The sequence below is a fragment of the Coturnix japonica genome, chromosome 7, assembly GCF_001577835.2.
Source record: "Coturnix japonica isolate 7356 chromosome 7, Coturnix japonica 2.1, whole genome shotgun sequence".
NCBI classification, from domain to species: Eukaryota; Metazoa; Chordata; class Aves; order Galliformes; family Phasianidae; genus Coturnix; species Coturnix japonica.
In genome coordinates, this window is record NC_029522.1 from 5597606 (window position 1) to 5618563 (window position 20958).

Consider the following 20958-nt stretch of genomic DNA (forward strand, 5'->3'; position numbering starts at 1 on the left):
ATTTAAGTATTTAGCAACTGAATGCTGTAGAGCAAGAAGTATTGAGGTGGAACTTCTTTTATAGTGAACTTATGTCCATTTTATGAAGGCTTCTCTGAAAGTACTGTCTCCTATTTTATGCGAGCACAGGGAGGCAGTTGGTGGGTGGTGTTTCGGCAGCGTTATTGCGCTCTTTGTATCAGCTGTAGTTTCCCTGTATATAAACGTGAGGCATCACTTTCAGAACAACCTACACATTTAGTTGGAAACAGACTGATTAACTGATTTGGTTTAAGGCAGAGGGGGGTAGGGTTGCAAAGGGGAATCTGCATTTTAATGTCTCTTCTAAATTTAGTTGCTGCACAGCTGAGGCTGCAGTGTGCCACTTTATTACTTATTTTATATAGATAATTCTGAGTGTTCTGATTATTTTTGCCATTTGAAAATAATTATATTAAATACCCTAATCATTAAATAATTCTAAGCCTTTATTTTAGCTCTAATTTAGATCCTTTATGTTGGGATTATAGGCTGTCACTTCTCAGAGGATCAGAATTGGAACATTTTTTTGGGGTTATTAATTTTTTCTCTAGGATAGACATCTCCTCAAGAGTACTTTTATCTTCCATCGAATAGTGGAATGAATTAAAAATAAAAAAAGTATTGGAATAAATTACAGAAATAGAGCTATTGTGTGGTTGCCAGTCACAAGGTCATTGCTAGTTAAGGACCTGGTAGATAAATGAATAGGAATTAAATGAAGTAGCATACTTGATTAGTTCTTTCAAAAAAAATTCCAGACAGCAACAGCAGCCAAACTGATTTGTTATTGCAGTGGTGCAGTTTCAGGTGTCAGGCAGAGCAGCTGACTGCCCTTCTTTCAGAACATTCTCCCTGTGCCCAGTCTTTCACTGCTCAAGCTAAAACTATCTACTTCTTATCTTGCTCTGACTCATTGCAGGGAGCATAAGGTCAGAAACCAGCACAGCAAAGGGAACTGAAAGGCTGGGAATGAAGCTTGGGGGGTGGGGAGATGACTACTGCTTAGAGACAGTGGTCTCCCTGTGACTCTTTAATACACACTCTCTCTCCTGTATCAGCTCCTTAGGTGTATCTAAGAAAAGCTGTGAGCTCACACCACTCGTAGCAACGAGAAGGTGAAGCCAGATGTTCTTGAGGAATTTTTCCCCAGTTGTGACCTTGATTAGTTAAACCAGTTTAATCTGGTAATTTATTTCCCATGAACACCAGCTCACTGATAATTCAATGGAAACCTTGAGGCAGCTGTTGAGAGAAAATAAAGGAAGGGTAAAGTAGCTGGTTTATTCTTCCTTTTCCTGCCCTCAACTCTCCTGCACCCTAGAACATAGGACACTATAGTATTTGCCTTCATAGGCTGCTTTGCAATGCGTTGGTAGATTTGATTTTTAGAAGGAAAATAAAAATAAATAAATAGTGTTGCTGACTTGTGGCAGCTGGAACTCTGCCTTTGGAACTGGGAATAACTGCCCTGAAATGAAGTGGATGCGCCAGTCTGAGTGTTGCTTGAGAGGGAGGAGAAGCAGAACAGAAGACAGGAATGCCAGGAAAACCATAAGAACGAATGAACAGTAGGACAAGAAACAATTGGTAGCTATTCCTTTGCAATTCAGTTGCTATAAAGTCTGTGCAGGTTCTCTGAGATGCACAGTGGGTACTACAGAAATATTATCAGTGCTCACCTTGAGCCTAGTGTTTCATTTATCATGAATCAGTCAATTTATGTCTGTAATAGTGTTTGAAAGTCAGGTGAAAATACACATAAGTGAAACTGATGTGGTGAGGGGAGCTGAGAGGCTGTTCAAGGGCTCCTTGCTGTGCACCCCAACTCCCGTAGCACTCATGGTCCCATCTCTCACAGATTTATGGTTGTCCTCTACACTTAGCTAGAGAACTGAAATATGACCTTTGTCTAAACTCAAAGCTAAGCTTAGAGTTGTAGTAATGCTTTGAAGAACATTAATTTTGAGCTCAAAGAAAATGTGATTTTCAGGAGATGCTGTGCTGTCTTGTGCTGCTTTATCAGCTCTGATCATCAACTGATACTTTCCTTAGCAAGGCAAAAGAAAGTCTATTCTAATGACTTCTGTTGTATAGATTGTGCTGACTCAGTGATTGAACCAACTAAGTTAATTTGAGAGGGACATTAAATTGGGTTGAATTTAAGGGATTTTAGTCTTTTAAGCCTCCAGCCCCTCAGGCCTCACACAAAATGAAGCACATAATCAGCTTTCAGTAAGTACTCGTTCCCATTAATCATAAACTATAGGCAAAGTTGGAGCTTACAAATTTAGGTCTCTTACTGTTGTTTCATGTTAACGACTATTATCTCTTCTTCCTATTGTATACAACTTCAACAACTGTGTTAGCACAGATGGTGAAAATCCCTAGCAGAAAAGTAATCAGCATTTGTGAACATGACGCATTCAAAGTAAATGGCAGAGGAGGGAAAATGCATTGCTTTGGAAATTAGAAAGAAGATTAAACTATAATAATGCATGTAAACACATCCTGGGAAGCAGGCTGCAGCTTTGTTTTTGACACAACTCAAACTTCAGTGTATGTAACCTTCTGCTGAATTTATTGACAAGACAAGGAAGCAAGCTACATTAAAATTGGAGAGCAATGGGTTGAATATCAATAATGTATAATGTTGTGGTTTTGTTTCCTAAAGCCTATTATAGATTAAGCCGTTCTGTGAAGAAAATAGGATGCACTCTACAGATTTTAATTATCATATTTTAACTGAAACAGAGCTAAACATTTGACCTATTCACAAGCATGATAAACGTGCATTCTCTATTAACTGGAGGACCGACAGCCTTAGATTTAACCTCACTATGTACTGCCGATTACTTGATTTGGAAACAATAGACTAAGCATCATTCATAAACCTGTCATACAGTTTATGGGAGTGCAGCACTGAGGTTTAAACAGCACATCAGCCGCTTTGCTTCTCATGATAAACTAAGCAACTTGCGGCCAATTACAAGGCCTATACTGCAAAGAACATTCCTGAGTGACCAAGTTAAATCAGGATAACCTCTGGCTTCTTAGTTGCTTAATTCTGTTAGTCACCACATAAATTTAATGCTAAAACTTGACTCATGCTCTAATTAAATCCTAAAGCTAAAACTCTTCGTAAAGAAAAGGCTTTTTCCTCTACATTCCCTATGATGTGCTCCTAGTTCTTCTGGAAAAAGACCTGTTGCCTTGAGTGCTGGCTAGTTGAGATGTGGAAATTCTTGGTGGTTGTTGGTCTGGAGAAAGCAGGCAGCAAAGAGGCGAAGAAGGAGTGGTTCTTCCCCAGGATGTAGCATTAAATCCAAGGAGTTCAAGTTTTGCTTGATAAACAGCGAGGCAACCCTAGAAGCATCCACTTAATTTTCTTCCAGCATTTATCACTGCTTGTTTGTGGTGATAACAGATGGAAGATAATGCACAAGTGTGTTTGTTAGGTGAGCATAAACCATTTCTTACATGGGCTCTTTGCAGCTCTGCACAGGACAGGTGGTTGCCTGATGGCAAGTTGTCATGTTGTGCACCTTAATGAGAGCCTTGGAGCTTAGGGAGTGTGATAAATCTTAACTTGAGAAATAGCGCAGCAGGGGAGGGTAGTTTCATATGAAGAGGTGAACTTCGTTGTGGATACACGCTTCAGATCTTTCATGCTTGTATTTGTGAATTAATGGAAAAGCTTCTTGCACTTCTTCCCTTCTCCCCTATCCTGCTAGCTGATGAGAAAAACATCAATATAGCTTCCAATTTCTGGGTAAAGACATTAAGGATTATAGTTGAACTTAAAAACTACAGAGAGTTCCGTGTTTATGCGAGGATATTGAATTCCGTTTGGAATTTCAGAATTACTGATGTTGGCAGGGACTTCTGGACATCACCAGAACCCCCTGTGTGATGTCATGCATCACCCCCTGTGATGCAAGGGCATCTAGAATGGTTGGCTAGGCAGATTTTGAAAATCCCCAAGGAAGAGACTTCACAGCCTTTGTGAGTAATGTTTTCCAGTGCTCTGGCACTGCACTTCTTTCTTGCTAATACATATGTAATTATATCTTAGTATTAATAGTTAGTATATATATTTTAGCATGTGTGTGTATGTATTGAAGGAGATTAGCATGGTTCTATATACTAAAGACGGTGTGAACGCTTGATCTTTTTGAAGTTGCACCTAAAACTTATTTGACGCTCGTGACTTTTCCTGCCAGTAAATGGGAAAATCTTGTCCCTTTGTAGGAGAAAGAGGTCTGGAAAGAATAGTTCATCAATGCTCCTTTGCTGGTACATCAGGCTTCAGCTTTTCTCCAACGTTTTATGTATTGTGTATAGATGTTTTCTTTAAATTATTGAGAAATGGCATTTGACATGCTCATGCTATTTTTATACCATTGATGCTTTTTCATGTCCACAAATATTTGGTCAAGAGGAGATAATTTGTCTGGTGGGATTTTGTCTTTTTTTTCCCCAGTTTTTGTGAAGTGTCACTGAAGGGTGCTTGATGAGTGAAAATAAATTGACTGGTTTTTGATCATCTTGAGAACATAAGCTTAAGGCACAGTTTGTCATCAGTATTCAATGCCCCATCTTCTCCCACAAGATTCCTTAGTAGATGCATCATCTATTTTGTAGCTACATCTGGAAATTTCACAGGACTGTCTTTCCAGTCTCTTAGGTGCTTTCCCATTTCTGAAGTGCTTAAATTGCAATATATCACTGTGAAAGAATTAATAGGCATACAAACGGTAGATTTAAGGTGCCTTTAGGAATTTTGGTGGCAAATAGTTTTATAGGAAATGCTCCCTTCTCTTACTTTTTTAAATGCTATGTCAACATTCAGATGACTATTGTTTTCAATAAAATGAAGAATAAGTTTTCTAATACAGTGCACTGCAAAATGACAATTTTAAATATTAAAGAAAAAAGAATATATGACTTTTTGCTCTGATGAATGTTAAGCTCAAGTCCTACTCTGTTACTGTTAAATAGAGTCACTGGATTTTGTTATTAAATCAAAGCTAGTACCCTCTTGGCAATTCAACATCAGAAACTTTATTTCCAGAATGTTTGATATATCTTAATCTTACCTCCCAGGTATAGAAAGGAAATATCCAGGCTATGAGACTGTTGCAGCAGTCTCTTTCTCTCTCAGCTGATTCACTTATGTACCTTCACATGTATGTGAAGAGAAGCTGTTTTTTTTTTTTTCTCACTGCTGTACTTGAAATGGGCTGAATCTCACAGTTAGTGAGTAGCTGTTTTCCAACTTGATGTTTTTTCCCCCATATGGTTTTACACCTTTTCGTACTGTTGTTTTGCCTCCTGAATTCAGGAGGTGCTAGCTGTCACGGTCAGAGCAGTCTCACCTCTCCCTGTAGTTTTACCTTTCTGCCTTGCTTAGCTCTCTCAAGTTCCTCACGAGTCTATTTTTTACAACTTAGCACTAGTCTCATGTATCCAAGACAAGTTTGCACTGTTGAGCTGTATAAAAATTAACCTTTACTCCTGGCAGGAGGTTTACAAAAAGTTGTGGTAAAGATGATGCAGGCTCTGTTTATCTGTTTGTTTTCAGATATGGAAGATTTGAAATGCTGCTCCTTCGCTTCTTGATGTAGATCTCTCCTCAAGCACTGTGTGTGACTCTTCCCCTTAAAACTTGGAGCACTGCATAAATTCTGCTGGTCAGACAGTGATTTCAAAAGGTAAGACAGCTATTTTGGTCGGAAAGTTTAAGTGTTCTCTGAAGTTTTTATGTGCTGCCTGTTGTTGCCATTTTAAAAAACTCCTATAAATCTTATTAACTGGAGCTCTTTAAGATCACCTGTGCTGAGGGAACATCATGGAGCTGCATCGGAGATGTTCAGGCTGGGTGTGAGGATAGGGTTATGCACCATAGGGCAGTGGGCATGGAACATACTGCCCGTGGCAATACGTACAGCTCTTTGCTGCCAGACCTCAGTAAGACAATGTTCTCCATTATGAAGTTTGAATTTTGGGTGGTCCTGTGTGGGGACATGAGTTGGACTTGATCTTTGAGGGTCTGTTCCAACTCAGGATACTCCTGTCTATGATTATCACTATCAGGTAATTCCAGGTAATCGGTATTCTAACATATATTGCTATATTCTAAATATACTGCCTGTGAGTATCTTTGATGAAGATCATAGCTGAGGTTTCTCCACAATTGTGTTAGGGCTGCAGCACCTCTTCCTTGAAGACAGGCTAAAGGAGCTGGACTTGCTCAGTCTGGAGAAGGCTACATGGAGATCTCATTATAGCCTTCCAGTATTTAAAGAGAGTTTATAAGCAGGAGGGAAATCAACTTTTTTACATGGGTAGATAGTGATAGGACAAGGGGGAATGTTTTTAAACTGAGTGCAAGATTTAGATTTGTTTTCACGAGGAAATTCTTCACTGAGAGGGTGGTCAAGTGCTGGCACAGGTTGACCAGAGTGTCTGATGGTGCTCCATCCATGGATGTGTTTAGGGGCAGGTTGGATGGTGCCCTGCACAACCTAGGATCTAGTGCTTGATCTAGCAGTTGGTAAGCTGCCTGTAGCCAGGGGTTGGAACGTGATGATCCTTGAGGTCCATTCCAACCTAAGCTATTCTGTGATTCTATGTTGACACAATGACTTTGGAACTTAATAAATAAAAGCAAAAGTTGAAGGCGGGAGTAAAGGATGTAACCTTGACTTCCACTTCAGCATTGTGTGTTGATCGCAGTTATTGTAGCTCTGAAATTCTCCAGATGCTTTTAATGAGAGCTATTAATTCTACTTTGTTTAATGACATTAATTGTACAGTACAGGACACAAATGGCTTGCCCTCAGAGAGAAGATTCATGCCTTGTATGAATCAGTATAAAATTCTTTCTGCAACTGTTCCTTCTTTACTTATTAGTAACTGTATAGAACACACCAGCAAACATAACATATTGTGCTAGTATCTCACAACTGTTATTTGTGAATGGGTATCAAGCCATCAAGCTTGATTAATGTGAAGCTAAAGTTATTTTACATTACTAATACATCCTATGGATTTTTTTTCTTGGGTTCTTTTACCTGTTCAAGGGATACAAAATATATAGAAAAGAATATTTATTCCCCCTCTCCTTCCCCTTGTAGAATTTGTAACCAACATTTGTGATGAGGAGCTAACAGTCCGTTAAGACATATTTTGGAAGCATTATATCTTTTGATCATGCAAGAAAGATATTTTTTTTTTTCCCCTCCCTCATACTGGATAAGAACATACTTAGCCTTAGTGCCATGCAGCAGATATTGTTTCACCTTTCTGGTCAGGGATGCATGCCTACCAATAGAAGAGTTGGTCAGAAGCTCTTAAATCCAAAATGTGCCTACCCATTCTTGAGAAAGTCCAAAAAGAATGTTTGCCTTGTAAAATGCAATCCTTGTACAAAGTGCTTCTGGGAAGACTGTCAGACTTCACAAGCTAGTTAAGAATGACAAGAGGTGAAGTACTGTGCTGCTGGGTTTTGATGGAACCATTTCCAGCTGCTCAAGAAAAGAAGCCAGGCATTACGTAGAACTTCCAGATAAAACTGACATAACTGCTTTCTTGAATCCCAAGAGAAACATTTAATTGGAAACATAGATTAACTTTTTTCCTTTTTTTTCTCCATTAGAGAGCAATATTTTTTCTGTGTTATTAGGTAGTCAGTGCAGCTTGATCAAAGAGAAATTTAATGTCTTTCAGGTGCATTTGATTGGCCTCTACTTGGTTTTAGAAGTGTTGCGTGTAATTTGGATAGTCACTGTAACGGGAGCACACAGCATTTGTAGAAGCATGTTTTTCATATAAGTGCTGGTCTGTTTTCACATATTTCATTCCTTCTTCACATCTGGGAATAAGCTGGAAGGGAGGTCTGGCTGATCAAAACAAAATAACATTTAGAAATGGATTTTTCTGGATTTTTTTGCTGATTATTTTGATTTTTTTTTAAAATATAAAATTAGAAAATGTTTTTTTTTAAGTGAATTTCTTCCTCTTGAAGCAGTATTTTGAACTTTTTTTCTTAAATCATAAATAAATGCAAGACAATAAAAGATAAAACAAGATACACAGGAAAAGGCTGTGCTGCCTTCCACCCTTTTCACCAACAACTACTTATGGTTCTGATGGGATTTAAATGAAGAATTGAGTTCTCACTTTGAAGAAACTGAGACATACCCAATTTCCAAAGACACCAAAGACACTTAATTCATCCTTTAGAGTTGAGCTATTTTAGACTAGGGAAAAATGAATTTTTTTTAATCTATCCTAATGAACCTGTTCTAACCCCTTGGGTTTCCATAAGAAATGTAAATATTCACTTAGTTGGGCAGAATGAATTAATGAATTAGTGATTATGGAAATGGAGCCCTCGCAGTATGTCCCCAGCAAGTGAGACCTTAAGATTCAGTCTTAAGGATCCTGTGGGTATTCAGTACTTATCCAGAGGGGATAAATCAAAACAGATATCACTGAGAGTATTTGTCACCAGAATAAGATATGGAAATGAGCACTGTCCTTGCAGATTCTTCAGATGATTTAAAGGTTCTGGGAATAGTATCTGAAGACAAAAATACTTTGGATTTTGGTTAATAAGAGGAGAAGAGTTGCTTTATCTTTTTCTCTTCAAGATTTTTTTCCTTTTTTCTCCTATTTTGGGAACTGAATCACCAGAAGTGGTGAGTTGTCAAGGTACTGAATAGCAAGCAACATCTTTAGTTTTAAAGGTATGTATCAGAGCAAAGAACAGAGCACAGTTAGAAGTTACAAGTGTAATGAGTTGTGCTTGAGAATGTATACCTGTGGGCAATGTCTTTTGCTTCTGTTTAGATAAACACAAGGAAAATTAGGTTTGGTGTTTGTGGAACTGTCTCGCTGTCAGAGTTGCACTCAATATACTAAACAAAAAAAATAAACCATGAGAAGCAATATTGAAGGGAACTCCTTATCTATAGATTCTGGAGTGGGCTAGGTGGTGAATCTCATGCTAATGGTGAGGGATGACTGGAGACTTTGGACTGAAGATATTAACGTAGCTGCATAATGCAACCATTTAATTCTTGCCTGATCTAGAACAGATAATTTTATTTCTTCTTCTTTATTATTTTTTTTTCAAAATTATTTAAAAAAAAAAAAAAAAAAAAGAACTGTAAGGGTGTTTTTCACTTATATGGCATATTTCAGGTCAGATGTGAACTAGGCTGATGTACTACTGAGAGGGTGAGTGAAGAGAGTGAAATAGCCAAAACTAAGCACGTAAGGAAAACAAAACACTGTAATTGTCAACCCTTTCAGGAAATTTGAGTTGAGAGGAGGCTGAACAGTCTGTTGGCCTATGGCTAGTTGTTTAAGATGCTCAACTAGTGAATCTTTGAAATCAGCATTAGTGTGAAGCTGACTCTAAAGTGCTTGGTAGTATTCCTGGTCTTACTGTGTAATCTTAATAAGATCTTGTTTCAAACACTTGGATTTAATAGTCTCATGCAGGGGATGTGAAAGGCTGGCTTCAAATTTGATGTGACCTCCTCTAAAGGATATGACATAGTGATATCATTGAGCCTTCAGTGAAATTACGTTAAATGCCTATTGGTTCCTGTGGTGAGCTTAGCCATATAAAGGTGAGGCAGCAAATCATCTGGGTAATTCCAAATACACTGTAACTTTTACTCTCTGAAAAGCTCCCTGAGGAGCTATTATTGAATTCAGAAGCTACATCCAAAGAGTATTTAATCATAATTGCATTACAGCAAAAAAATACTCTCGAATGTGTTGTTTCTGATACTCTGATAATGTGTTTTAGCCTTGTTCTATAGATTTTTATCTATTTTATCTATGCCGATACCATTGTTTACTGGATATGTTGGTAGAGCAGGTGTGCTTGTATGTTTGTTGTTTTTTATTTGATTCCTGTCCCTTACTGAAGAGATGGCAGTTGATTAGCAGATGATTACGACTGTGCACTGTGGGCAGCGGATTTCCTTCCTCAGATGCTTAACTGAAATCAACCACTTTATGTAGGCTAGGAGAGTTTCTTTTCCTTCTCTGCTCATTCGTTAATTTGAGGGTGAAAGACAATGGATGGATTTTTACAAAGGCACATATAAGTCCTGCACTGGAAAAGCTGATGCAGTCTATCTGGTTTCCAGCTCTTTAGAAAGGTTTTTGAGAATGGCATCTCTCTCAAAGAAAAAAACTTTGCTTAGTGCAAGTCCCACTTAAGAAGGTTTCTTATAAGCTAAGGACTCAAATGTTGCAATATTTTGGCTCTCACAGTGGCAGCACCAGCTTTATAGAGCTACAGAGACTCACTGATGAGGCATTCTAGCTTCAACTACAAGCAATACTATACACACAGGCTCTTAGCTTGATGAAGGATTTCAACCACCCCATGTCTGCTAGACAAGGAGGCTAGAACTAGGTGATCTTTGAGGTTTCTTCCAAACCAAGTCATTCTGTGATTCTTTGCTGTTCCCTTGTACGTTAGTGAAAAACACCTATCAGCCTTCAGGGAAGTAAAAATGTGGTTCATTTTTTAATCTATCTTTAATATGGTTTGTATTTATTCTGTCATGGTTAGAAATCCTCTGCTTTCTTTGTACATCTTTGTGGCAAGAGTCTTGCTATCAAACCTGACCATGACCTGAGTTAGAGCTGTAGAAGGAAGCAGGAATACTCTTCTGGAGGTGGTTTCTTCTCACTGTTAACTTGTGTAGGTATTTAATGATTGTTTCAGATAGCTTTGTAAAGACAAAAACTGTGCATCACTGAAAGGCAAAACAACTATTTTCAGTAGAAAGAAGAAGTCCAGTTAGATTTTCTCTCTTCTTGATTATAATTAATACACGAGGCAAGAGAAATTTAACAACATTGCGTAAATATAGCCTTTTAGCAACTAGTCACATTTAACGAGAGGATAACATGAAAAAATCTCTGTGACATGAAGAAAAATGTCCAGCCCATTTAAAATGTCCTGTAAAAACAGCCTAGACAAATACAATTACATGAAGTAGAAGTGAATTCATATATTTAGAGTGGTCACAGTGGTTGTGGGATGAATTGGTTTCGTTTTTGTATTGTTTTTGTTGTTACTGTTGCATGCCAAGTATGGCAGTTTTCTTGGACGGTTGAAATACTGCCTCTCCATATCAGCAATCTTGATTGTTGTGTTAACGATGGAAGAGAAGTTCAGCCAAAGCTGGGATAATCATTTCTTTCTCGAATTACTTATTTTGTTGCTTTCTATTGTTATGTGGCAAATCATCTGTCATGCTGAAATTACATGGGTGTAAATAATTCCCTGTGCCAAGATATCTTGTTTCTATACGAGCCAGCTGCTGGAAAACTGTAAAGACTCCCATTAGCTTATTAGTTAGAGCTCCCAAATTCAGACTCCTAAGGGTGGCTACCTTTCAGTTAGGGAAGGGAACTGGATCAGCAAAAAATGCATTATTCTGAGTTTCACCACAGCTAATAGTTCACACACATCTTCTGTTTTATGATTACATTTAACTGCTAGAATTCTTATGTGTAGTCTTAAGCACACTGCGTACAGAATTATGAAACAGGAAGATCTGAACATGTTAAAGCTTCATGGTAGTATATTGCCTGTTCTCCAAAAGTAGCCCTTATGTTTGAAATAAATTTATGTTTTAAACAGGCTAATATTTGATAGGGAGTTATTCACCTGTCTCTGACCTAAACACAGCAGGGAGGATGGAGTTAAGAAAGGCCAAGAGAGCTCTTCATCACGATAACTTTCACCATTTCAATTATCTAAATTAGCTTCCATCACAAATTTCCTCAGAATAGGATTTCTGAGTTAATGTCTGTGCTTGAAACTGATGGCAGCAGCAAAATTATTCTGTGAAAATGAGGGGAAAAATGAAGAACTATTTGTTTATACCTTAAGGCTTTGCAACCTCCTGTGAGAAATTAAGTACTATTCAGATAAGAGAGCTATTTAATCATTCTTATCGGCTGCCTTTTTTTCTCCCAAATGTGGTTAGCAGCTTGAGGTCACTGTCTGATTGCTTTTTTTTCCCTCCCGAAATAGTATGAATGTGAATAAAGATACCAAAAACACTTGTAGAGTTAGGACATAAAGAAAGCTGACGTTAATTTGTATTGTTTGGTTCACAGGAATAGGGAAAAATTGTTTCTGTATTCCTGTGGTAACACTGATTCCTTTAAAAGAGATGGATATGCCAAAATATTTATAGCTGTTGTTCAGAATGAGACTAGAATCACTGATATTTCTTTATCTTCTACCAAATCCTTGATGTTTATTTTTATGGAGTGCTCTCAATCAATATTTAGCATATCTGGATGTGTGTATTTTTCTTTTATTTATTTATTTATTGCTGTTCACGTTGTTAACTGAAACAAAAGCCCTAAAATCATTTAAACCCTTATTAAACTTCCAGACAGAAATTTGCTAAGAAATTCTATGTAATTATTGTGTGTGGGTGTATATGTATGTAAGCATATGTCTTGAACTTCTTGAGATGGATGCAATTGCTGGTGGATTGGTCCTTAAACCAGGAAGAATTTCAAATCTCCATCATAACTCTCTGAGTTAGTTACCATGGCGATTTCTATCACTGTTTTAAGGGACAAGATTTCTATGGAAACAATTTTTGTGCAGCCTCCTATTCTGTGTGTTCTTTGTCATCCCCTTCCTTAATATTTCAGTCCATTGGCTGGATGTGATCAAGAGAAGGTGATTGCTCTCTGGTGACTTGTTGGGTTGTTGGTTGTTTTGCTTTTTTTTATTATTGTCTTTTAAAGACACAGGTGTTTTTAGGTGATGGTGAGAGTACACAGTGTTGTGTATACTTCATAGATTCCTTCAATTAAAGGTGACTGGCTGGGATTCTGGAAGGGCAACTGTAAGTATCAAAGGAGCAAATGTACTGAGCTTCAACTCACTGCTCTAACTGTTCTGCTAGCAGGAAGAATAATTTAGTGTCTAAATGAGCACACTTAGAGTATTCTCTGGGATGCAATATCAATTCTGATAACAGGGCAGCTCATGATGCTCTTTAAAATCTTCTACTTCTTCCTAGAAGTAGAATCGGTCTCTCTCCACAAATGGAATGTGATTAAAAGAAGGAGAAATTATGTGATGTTCTTGGGAAGGATAACAGTGGGAGTAACATGTGGAGTAATCAATTCAGTTACAGTTCACGTTGGTGCAGTCTGTTCTGAACAATCAGCAGAACCACACAAGTGTTACCAGAGCTCTTGGAGCTCCATGGGAGCAGTAGTTTCAATTTTTGTCTTGTTTTCTAAACTGGAAACAACTCAATCTGCTGATAGCTGAAGATATAATTGGGTTATAACAAGGTATGTGAAAACAGTCTCTACAAGAATTGATTGTTTAAAATTTTTATTAGTGCAGACAGTATAATGCAATTGTTCCTAGTTCTACTGCAACTGTCAGTTGATATTGACTCTTGAGATCATGCTGTTCATCTCCTTTTGGTGGTTTTATCTAATAGTCACTCTTAAAGAGCTCTGCCTGGCCAACACAAACAGGTTGAGGCCTGGAAAACATGGTCTTGGTGTTATTCTTCCCAGGTTTCATATTTCTTATGGAATGCTTCAAAAAGTTACTACCTGGTGGATAAATGGATTTCATCCATTTTGTCTTTTTCTTCACTGTGTTCTTACTCTTCCTTTCGTCTCCTTTTGTTTCATTGTCTTATTCCTCAGATCCCAATCAGATAAAATAAAACCTTTACTCTTTAGCCCCTTATTGTCTTGTTTCCCAAGTATTTTTTGTTATTGGTATACTGAAATGTCACCCCAAAATGAAACCCATCATATTAAACTTTGAACAGATTTTAAAAATTGTTATATAGCCTTGTTTTGCTGAAGCCAAATAAAATCTAGACAAAGAGGGTAATCAAAAAGAAAGCTGAAGAAATGCATAATCTACTCTGCTTTTTCCAAACAACCATTTGAAATCAGTTTCTTTGCTTGTCGCCAGTGTTAACAAACTTGGAATAGCTGTGATTATCCCCTAGTGAAGCTGTGCTGACTAGAACTACTGTTTGTTTGGGGTTTTTGTTTTACACAGTCATAGATTTCTAGAGGAAAAGAGAGGAAGATAAATTTCTTACAGTTTTTGAGGCTGATTATGACTAGGTTGCATATAGACAGATAAAATTACAGGAAGCGATGTCCAAAAGTTGGCTAAAATAGTTACGTATCACTTTGCCTACCGATGGCAGCCCTCTGAAGCTTGCCCAATGATGTTCGCTTTTCTCATTTGGTAAATTTAGTCTTCAAAACTGCTGGCACGCTTTGATGTGTTACGTGTTATTGTTAAGATGATTTGTTGAGGGCAAAGATCTTTCCTGAAATAGTTGCATATCCTTTTCTCCCACCTTGCCATTCAACTTGCTATGAGTAATAGTGAAGTTTAACATTCATGGCAAGAATTTGTTTTGAGGGTTTGTGAACTTGCTCTTTCATAAGCAAATTGTTTTGTCTAGTACTTCTTGTTTTGTTGTGCTTTTTTTGGGGGGGGTAAGGGGTTCCAAGTGGTTTTCAGGTCTTTCTAATCAGTGATCGGATTCTGTTAGAGACTTGCAGCGTTAAGTACAAGGTGATTGCTCTTCAGCTGTTTTTCCTTGTGCACTTTAACAGTAAAGGCCTTGAAGCTTATTCTAGGTTCTGCCAAGCGACACATACCGTATAGATCAAATTGCAATAGTGTTGTCTGAAGAAATTCCTTCTGCAGCCTTTCTTCTTTCACATTTAATAGCCAAGGTGAGATGTGAGGAGAGAGGAGACTGAAGATTTGCATTGCAGGCTTGGTTTTTGTTGGCCTCTGAAAGTTAGGGTCAGGACCTTGAAGTTATTGCTAGTATTAGTATGGTAAATAAAAGGAAGGTTGTATGAGACCTACATCTGATAGATTCAGTGAGCTTTACAGACTAAGGATCAAGAGACCACTGAGCTGGTGCAGTCACTGGAAGAGGCTGCATGAGCCAGTAACCTGCAGAACACTGATGTGTAGGTAGGCAACATGCTTCCAAACCACTCCTTTTTGTAAGCTGTTTAGTAAGACTAATCACCAGTTCTTGTTGGATGGACCAAGACACCATGACAGTAATTACTGCTTCTAAGTATTTTATTGTACAGTGTTTAGGGCAGAGCATGTACTGCAGAGCATGTTTCAAGTGGCATGCTCACAAGGTGGATGAAAAGGTAGCTTCTTGAGAAAATGGGAAATGAAGTATGCTTAGACACTGAAAACATCAATATTGGAGTAAACAGCAAATTAATTCCAGCCTCTTGTAACCTGAAACAGTAGCTCTCTATAGATAAAAGCAGTAGCTCCCTGGAAAGAAAGAAAGCTAGAAATACCATAAAATGTATGCATGACACTTGTGGGCATTTTTTGTTTTGTTTTTTTTTTTGTTTTGTTTTTTGTTTTGTCCTATATATCTTTCTGAACACACCCACATGAGAGGAAGAGGAATTTCCTCATTACTTGGTGGGGCTGTTCCGGGCTTTCAGGTAGAAATATGACTGACCTTCAGTAGTCGGGCAGCTTGCAGTGTCCTCATATACTTAGAGCTTTTAGTTCACCCACATAAATACTGTCTCATTTGGTAGGTAGTTGTTGTAGGGTTTTTTGCCTTAAATTTGTTATCATTGTATTATGTTTATATTAGCATCTTGTTTAGCTAGTTGCACTATTCGGTTTGATTTCTGGTTTAAGTACTCTTTTTAGAGAGAATTGCCGTGGCTGTTCAGGGTCGGTCAGTATGACTGCTGCAGGACAGGTGCTTTACTCAGGCATCAGAGTGATGTTCAGAAAACATTGCTTGGTTTTTAGGAATCCATTCGTGTCACTGTTGTAAATAATGTGCATCACGTTATTGAGTAAGGAGACATTTCTGGTAAAAGCCATCCAGCAGAAGCCAGAAGAAATAATTCTTTCTCATTGTGGAACATCTATTCTTAACGTATTCTTAATTAATAAGCATACTACATGTTTATATTTTTTTCCCTCTTAATTTACATAACTGGAAGTGTTATTACCATCCTTAAATCTAAGTTTTTTTTGAGGCCTTTTTTTTTTTTTTTAACTGTATTATGGACTAAAGGTTATCAGCTACAAGAATGTCTTTTGTTTTACCAATGCTATCTTTTGGTGATTGTGTTGTTCTGAGGTTTGTAACAAGTGTCGATTTGCCAGCATGAAACCATGGCGGTTATTTTAAGCTCCTTAAAAATGTTCTGAGAATACACATTTTGTGACTCGTGAATGATGATCTGACATCATCAGAAAACTTGGTTTTATATCCCCATGTTTAATCCATTAAAAGCAGGGATGTTTGTTATTGTTGTGAAGTTTTCGTTATATTCAGTAATCTCAGAAAGGCAGTGCATGCATGCATGTAAGAACTGTAGATAAGCGGTTTTCCCTTTCCCTGGTAGACTAAGCAGAGTTAGTTGTTTGCATAATCTTCAAAGTAGTCAGCAGTGACTCGCTTGGGGATTAAAGGCCATCACTTGTATATTAGTGAAAATCATGCTACATAAAGATGAGCGCTCCATGGCAGGCATGCTGTAAGTGGCTATGTTCATGTATTTATAAAACAAACCTGATTTTGTCCTTCCTGGTCGTTCTGCACAAAGTGAAGCTCTTAATCAGTATCAGATTAGGAGAAGTATGGTGTAATCTAGAAGGCAGATGATGTAAATTTTATGGGGGTAAAAGCGTCACCTGTGACCAAGAGCAAGCATTTAAGAAGTAGGATGGATTGTCTAGTGCAGATGGGTCAGGTTGTGTTACTGTTATTGGTATCCAGATGCAGGAGAAAAGTGCTTTATTCTACGTGTTTGCAAACATATTAATTAAAAGATAATTTAGTCCACAGGAAATGTTGTTGAATTTTAAGTAACCCATAGTAAGTATTCTTAAATCCCAGCTAGCCGTTTGTGTTAGCTGACCCAAAATATGTCTTGTCCTAGTATGGTGGTGAGGAGTAGACCAAATTGTTGAGATGTAATTATTCCTTTATTTTATGACTCAACTGTATTTTGTGATAATGTAATTCATTCATGAAAGCGGTGTTGCAAGTTCTATGTTACGTCTTTCAGATAAATGGCAAAACTGAGGAGGACCTTTGGGTGCATAGGCATGTAGGGGAAGCCCTGTCATGGGCGTTTCCGTCTTATCATGGTGCCCTGTGTTTGATCTGTTGTGTTTCTGCAGTGTGATGGGGAGTGAAGCTAAGAGTGGCTGAGCATAGTGCGCCCCTGATGCTTCTAGACAGAAACTGACCATCCTTTAAAACTACAACATAAAAATTAATGTGTCTCAGAGCAGTTCCCATAAGCTGTCCTGTTGCCAGGATTTTGTTCTGCTGTTTGTTTACTTCTATTGCTGTCTCACACATCCTGCCATAGAGTGATGGTTCTAGAAGCTGAGTAGATTTGGAAAAACGTAACAAGATGCACATTTTTCCTCATAAAAGTAGCTGTTTGTTCTTTTATGTTAACAGACAAGGTATTATTCATAACAAGAGTAAATTTAGTACAAGGTGTCATCTTTTCAGAATGTTAAATGAGGAGACTGACTCCAGAGTCAGTGTTAGCACTGCAGCTGCCAACAAACTCAGCAGGGGTGCCAACTAACCTCACTATAGCTTTAGATCTAAACAGTGTGAGAAAATGCATCCTGAAATTTCACTGTTGTCTTTCTGCTTTCTGACTTAGCCATAAATATAACCTAAAGCTTCGTATGGAGGATAAGTATCAGAAATAGAAGTATTTTGTCCAAAACTGGAAGGCAGAAACAAGAAAAAATCCATCTTTTTACTGTTATCTGAAATGTCATTCATTTAAAAGAGCAATACAATTTATTTAAATATAACTTCACTGAGGTGGGATGAATACCGACCTTTTCTGATGGTGGTGCTCCCCGTCCTCCCTGCCCACAGGCTCTAATGGTCACCATGCTTTGATCCTGTAGTACTAAATGAGTTCTTATATCAGTCAGTACCCAAATCATCTAGTGGAATTCTCAGTCATTTGGACTGTTTGTGTTTGGTAAATGTTGTCCTGATAACTGGGATGGTCAGATAGGCTTATTTTGTATGCAGCATGATGTGAAGATTTCTGCACCAGGAACTCATTTATTAATTCTCCATAAATATGGTTCTATTACTGTCTTGCTGTGTTTATTTTCATACGCATTCTAATAATATTTTTAACATTTCCATTAGTTTGTTCAGTTTTACTTATCACATTTGTTTTAATTTCCAATTCTTTTCCTTTTTAATTAATCATTAATTAATCATTAATTTAATTAATTATTAACACAATTTCAAGTAAAATTTTAGTAAAAGTCACATTTTATCAAGGAAAGAAATGCACAGAAGTGATTTATAATTCTTCAACACCACTTTAGTCGCTGCATATAAAATATCATTGAGAAAAAGCCAGTAGTTGTCTGGAACTTAAAGTAACAAGAATTTATTTTTAATATATACTGTATTTCAATAAAGCATTTTAATGAGGAGATTCAATTAGAGACACTGATCTTATGAGTTGATATTGAAAAGCCTGAATAAAAACTACCAAAAAACCCCCTCTGTTCTTCAAAGGCAACTGAAACTTTTAAAACAAAGATTGCATGTCCAGATCGTGGCCAAAGCTGCAGCTTTGATTCTATGCATTACCTTTCAAAAGAGTCTGGAACCAGAACAGAGGCACTTTCTTTTTTTCCTATTGAAATAATAGGATGGCAAACGTGCCCCAAAGTAAATGCAAGCTGTAACTGTTTGATAGCACCAGCTTTTTTACTGTGCTTCTTTATAAATAATTCCTCTCTGAATGTTGTCATGATTTACCCCCTGTTCTGCAAGTCTGAAGTAAAAGGAAAAGAGCAGCTCAGAGGCGTGCAGTAAATGCTGCCATCCCAGCGTGATCCTGGGTGTGAGATAATCAGATGTCCTGATTTGCCAATTATGGGTAGACATATCAGTTGGGATATAATTGTTTTATATGTTAGCAGTACTGGCAAGAACACTTTTCATTCAGGTACAACCGTATCAAAATGGTTCTTTAATCTTAATCTAGATGACAGAATTTGTGTAGAAAGATACACCAGATCTTAAGGCTGCAAAATATGCATTTTTCTCTCCAAGGATGATACTTTCATGGTACATAAATTGCAGCGAGGACTTGAGCAGCCCTAAGGCTGGTATGTTTGGTGCTCACGTTAACCTATGAAGTAAATGACTGTAAATCAGGCTACATCCTGTGACACTGTGAAGAATAAGTTCTCACAGGGAGGTTGGGTAAACCTGAAAATTATACGCTGGTTTAGTGTAGAGACATTTAGTTTCTGTATCCAGTGTGCAGATCTTCTCTTCCAGTCCTCTCTTCTGCCCTTCTCTTTCTATTTGGCTTAATTTTTTAACATCCCTCTTTTTGAACCCAGTTATCTTGTTAAGAAGAAATGATGGAGGAGCTGCTGGGTGTTGGGGTGACAGCAAGCTCTATTCATCTTCCGCTCTCAGCGCTTCTGAAGAAATTGCTTCTTTAACTACGAGGAGCTGGGATGTGGTTGGTGAATAGCTATCAGAGGCTGGGTAGAAATAATGCTTAGAGGTTGTGGAAAACAATTGCTAATATGGGAAAGAGGTTATCAGTCACTTTGATAGAAGGGATTTGTCAGCTTGTCACCAGCATCATAGGGTTTTGGCTACATTCCCAACTGCTGTTAGAGGTGCAAATAACAGCAAGTGTCCCAAATACCCTTTTACCACTTTCTATTGTGTAGGAGATTCTGACTGTTTGTGTACCCAGCTGTTGCGATTTGTGCTTTATCACCTGAGTATTGAATTGTCACGAATTAAGCCACAGTGTCAGCTATGTATGCTCAGAAACAGGAAGCTACTTAAGAACAAATTATTGCAACATTTGCAGGCAGATCCTGCTGCAAAAGCATGACTTTAAAGGTCAACGCTGTTTCTATTTTCGGAGTATATGTGAGGTAAAGGTGGATAACTTGAGATCTGTTGTTGGTGTCTTTTTTGTGCATTTACACTAAGTGCTTTGAGTAATCAGAGCAGATTGCATCTTCAACATAAAATGACAGGGTATACCCATTTGCATAGGTCTGAATAGAAAGATGTGCATGCTGTTTTATGCCTTAAACACCACAGTTAAGTTATGTGGAGTGACAACACCTCAATAAGAATAAGAGATCAAGGCCCAAAGAGATAAGAACACAATTAAAAGAAAGTTCAAATTGTCCATGATCAACATAGTATTAGATGATGGACTTCACCTTTCCAAGTCAGAGGTTGTTTCAGAACTTCAGTGCTCAGCTGACTACTATTTCATCCTAAACATGTTGATGCCCCTCTTGTTGTCATTTATTCTTGTCTTGGCATCACCTTTTCCACTCCCTGTTGTTTATCTTCCTGGAGTGTTTGTAGTAAGTGACAACATCTTTTCTCAGTTTTCATTTAGAGAAACTAAAATCCACTCTGTTTCTGCAATGTTTTCTCATTTTTCACTTCAGTTTTTATGTGTGTCCTATGGGCAGATTGTTCAAAGTGATTTCTCCTAATGGTATTAGTGATATCTGGCCTGCAGGGAAGGGAAAATGTCAGTCAGATTTCATGTATGAGGTTACAGTTTTCTTTCCTCCATCAAAATTACAAATCCAGATGAAGTAAGAAAGAACATGAAATGAGATTAGTGTGAAAGAATTGCTTGCTGCTTCTTGATAGCCAGCATTTCCAATAATGGGGACACGAGAAGAGAATAAAGTTGCGGTCAGTTATCAAAATGTCATCATAAAAAACATAGGAAGCAGTTTTGTATGTGTCCTTGTTGTTCTGACTGTCTCCTACACAGTGCATTAGGATGTCAGCA

General features: G+C 37.8%; 1 long non-coding RNA gene across 9 annotated transcripts in view; it reads left to right on the plus strand.

The window, feature by feature from the left end:
• The window catches only part of LOC107316441, a 311291-nt gene that overhangs the window by 212726 nt on the left and 77607 nt on the right, over window positions 1–20958 (plus strand). For all 9 annotated transcript variants that reach the window (XR_001556346.2, XR_001556345.2, XR_004307965.1 and 6 more), the window contains one exon: window positions 5603–5732. This is a non-coding gene — a long non-coding RNA (uncharacterized LOC107316441). The remainder of the gene's footprint in view (window positions 1–5602; window positions 5733–20958) is intronic.